Source organism: Nanorana parkeri, unplaced genomic scaffold (assembly GCF_000935625.1).
Source record: "Nanorana parkeri isolate BGI_ZX_2015 unplaced genomic scaffold, ASM93562v1 scaffold214, whole genome shotgun sequence".
NCBI classification, from domain to species: domain Eukaryota; kingdom Metazoa; phylum Chordata; class Amphibia; order Anura; family Dicroglossidae; genus Nanorana; species Nanorana parkeri.
Window position 1 is genome coordinate 945478 of NW_017306482.1, and position 3476 is coordinate 948953.

General features: G+C 47.9%; 1 protein-coding gene across 1 annotated transcript in view; it reads left to right on the forward strand.

The window, feature by feature from the left end:
• The first annotated feature begins 560 nt into the window (after positions 1–560).
• LOC108786495 (neuropeptide Y receptor type 1-like) overlaps positions 561–3476 on the forward strand; it is a 15802-nt gene continuing 12886 nt past the window's right edge. The window contains exon 1 of the mRNA XM_018555813.1: positions 561–596. The gene's annotated coding sequence lies outside the window, so the exon portion shown is untranslated. The remainder of the gene's footprint in view (positions 597–3476) is intronic.

Genomic DNA, 3476 nt, shown 5'->3' on the forward strand with positions numbered 1-3476 from the left:
TTTCTCCCGCAGAAGCTACGAGGTTTTCTCCAGTGAACCCGATCTCCTGGGGCCGCTGGGGGGGGAGGGGGGAGGTCTGAGCCCCAACCACCCATCCCATTTGGGGAGCACAGGTATTTTTTTTTCTGATTGAGCAGCAAGTCAAGGGGACCAAAGGATGCTGGATGTGTAGAAGGAGGACTACCGACAGGGGTTAAGAAGACAGAATGACAAAATCAGATAAGGGGGAGAGGTGAAGAGTTGTGGGGGGGCAGTAGAAGAGATCACGGGGTAGGGGTGGTAGCTAAAAGGGCAGAAGAGTGAGATAGCTAGTGGGAGTCATCCAACCAGTGAGCACACATCACATCTCTGTCCTCCCTCCTGATGCCTTGCTGCCTCTCATCGTCTTCTCTGGACACCTGAAACCTACCTGCTGACTCTCCTGAATGGCTCAAGTAAGTGACTCTTTTTGCTTAGTGTCCTATCTTGAACCCTTTCCTGGTCTACTGAGGTACAAAACCTATGTGTTCACTTCCCATCTACCCAACATAGCCTGAGGACCACTCATCTTCTCTGGACACCTGATACCTACCTGCTGACTCTCCTGAATGGCTCAAGTAAGTGACTCTTTTTGCTTAGTGTCCTATCTTGAACCCTTTCCTGGTCTACTGAGGTCCAAGACCTATATGTTCACTTCCCATCTACCCAACATAGCCTGTGGACCACTCATCGTCTTCTCTGGACAACTGATACCTCCCTTCTGACTCTCCCGAATGGCACAATTAAGTGACTCTCTTTGCTTAGTATCGGATCTTGAACCATTTCTGGTTTACTGAGGTCCAAGACCTATATGTTCACTTCCCATCTACCCAATATAGCCTGTGGACCACTCATCGTCTTCAGATACCTTTCCATCACCATAGACTAGGGGTAGGCAACCTCGGCACTCCAACTGTTTTGGAACTACAAGTACCATGAGGCACTGCAAAACTCTGACAGCCACAGGCATGACTCCCAGAGGCAGAGCTATGTTAGGATTTGTAGGTTTCAGCACAGTTTGCCCACCATTGTCATAGACATTAATTTTGTTCTGCCCTATTAACACTTTCATTGACAATTGCACTAGTCTTATACTACACAGAGACAGGAGGTATGTGCCATGGCGAGGAATGAAAGCTCAGCTATAGAACTAAACTTGCTTTCTAGATACTAATATTTACATGCCTATTGTCTAATTAATTGGATTGTCCTACTTGTAACTCAGCAAACTACATATAGATGGTAACGGTCCTCTTATTAGATGCCACTAGGTCCAGTTAGCTTTTCATGTCTTAGGAACTCCAGTGGTGGGATCCCAGGTCTTCCTCCACCATTAGAAGGGGTTGCTTGTTGGGTGTCCCCAACAGGGGACACTGTTGGGTTTGTCTGTAATTTTATATTACAGAGAATGCAGCAGGAGGGGTGAGACTCCTCCAGTGACTGCAAGAAGATGCTCCACAGGGGAGAATAGCCAGGAGGGGACTCCAGAAGGTAGTCTCTAAGATGTATAGGAAGACAATTCATGCTGCTGATTTCTAGCAACAAATGACAAATCCAGTTTGGGTAGCTGTAATAGAAAGAACTGGCTGGAGTAGCTGTGCATAGTAACCAATCAACTTCTCTCTTTGAAAATGAAAGCTAGCAGCTGATTGGTTGCAGTACACAGCTGCTCCATATTCTGTCTGCTCTGGTCTTAGTTAATTCCCCCCATGGTGGTTGCATGCTGTTATGCAGCTCCTAATGGATACCGTGCCATGGAGGTTGATTGCTGTACCCCTCCGCTATGTGTCAGTATCACCAGGTCAAGCCGTGTTCTCTGCCAATGACGGAACAAAAAGCAGCTTCTAACATTACGGATCAAATCCTAGCAGCTTAAAAGCTGAATTCTCCCCAAACTTTCATTTAAAATATATTCCTCAATAGTCACAGAGGATATAATTCTACTTACAAATGCATTTGCAAACTTGTAAAAGTAGCAGTGACATCATCACTGGGCAGAGGACAGAGCTGTGGGAAGGTCCCAGCAGGCTCCACTCACTACAAGCTGCCTGCAGATTACTACAGGAGGGGCGGAGACAAGACCATTCACCTTGCACAAGGAGAGAGAGCAGCAGTGAGCGGCCTTAAGGTGCCCATACACCTTGCGATTATCGTACGATAATCGCGTGAAATCCCGCGATCGTACGATAATCGCAAAGTGTATGGAAGGCGTGCGACCCTTTCTACTGTACGGTCGCACGTCTTTTGTTGAAGGAGCAACACTTCACTTTGTTGAAGGAGCGCACACTGCCCGTTCAGCATTGCGGTCATCGGAAAGCCCGCCCCGGGGCTTTCGATGATCGCAAGTATGATCTGCCTGTCCAAGATGGGCAGAGCAGAGAGAGCAGCAGTGACCGGTCTTTATTACAGGAAGCTCCAGGTGTCACACTGGATTACTGCACAGATGTGGAAGAAATACACAAAACTCACACAAAACTCACCGAGTTTCAGGAATACACGACTCTTGTATGAGGACAATATTTGCTTAGTTTGACTTTAAGCAATATTACATTTAGCCGTAACTATTAAATTATTCTGCCCGAAAGCAACACATAACAGAAGAACACCAAAGGAAAACAAAAAGGAAATGTATTTAGTTAAAGGTGGGACAGGCCACCAAATGTGATGGGAAACCTCTCAGACACATCTCCCCTCATCACAATTGTTATGTCACTTGGTAAAGAAAAAACTCCAGCCTTACCTTTTTTCCCCACACTTGTAACAAGTGCTCTCCTGTGTTGAAACTGATTACTCTCAATTCCCGGCAAACTTGCATCTCCACAATATAACCCTTTGAAGCTGCAGCAGCTATCTTGAGCCCGCCTTCATTTCCTGTCTGAAGGACCTCCATCATTCATCAGTCATTCTTCTCCCTAACCAGTACTGTCGTTGGCCCCCCTCTCACAGCTAGTATCCTTTTCTGCCATCGAATCATTTTGCTCCTGAGCTTTATATAGAAGAACACATCCCCAGCATCCCTTTAGACGTGCCTGCTTAAGCAACTGACCCGCTGCATGCACAGCGAAAAAGTCTGCAGCAGCCAGCAGGAAGAAGCAGGCACATCTAAAGGGACCCCGGGGATGTGTTCTTTCATATTGCTTTTGAAAAAGATCCGTGGCAGAAAGCGGTCGGAACTCGGAGCAAAGAGCAACAGAAAGACCTGGTGACAGTGGCGTCACAAAGGGGGTGCAGCCCGCACCCGGGTGCCACCATTGGAGGGGTGACACCAAAATGAATGACAGTCATTTTGGTGTCACCCCCTATGAAAAGTCGGGCACTTGGACACGGACCGAGAGCCCGACATTATCAGGAGAGAGGAGGGGACCCGGCGGCAAACCTCACCCGGCCCCTCCTCTCTCTGCCGGCGTCCATCAGCAAGATGGCCGCCGGCAGGCGTCAGTAAGACGACTGTGCATGCG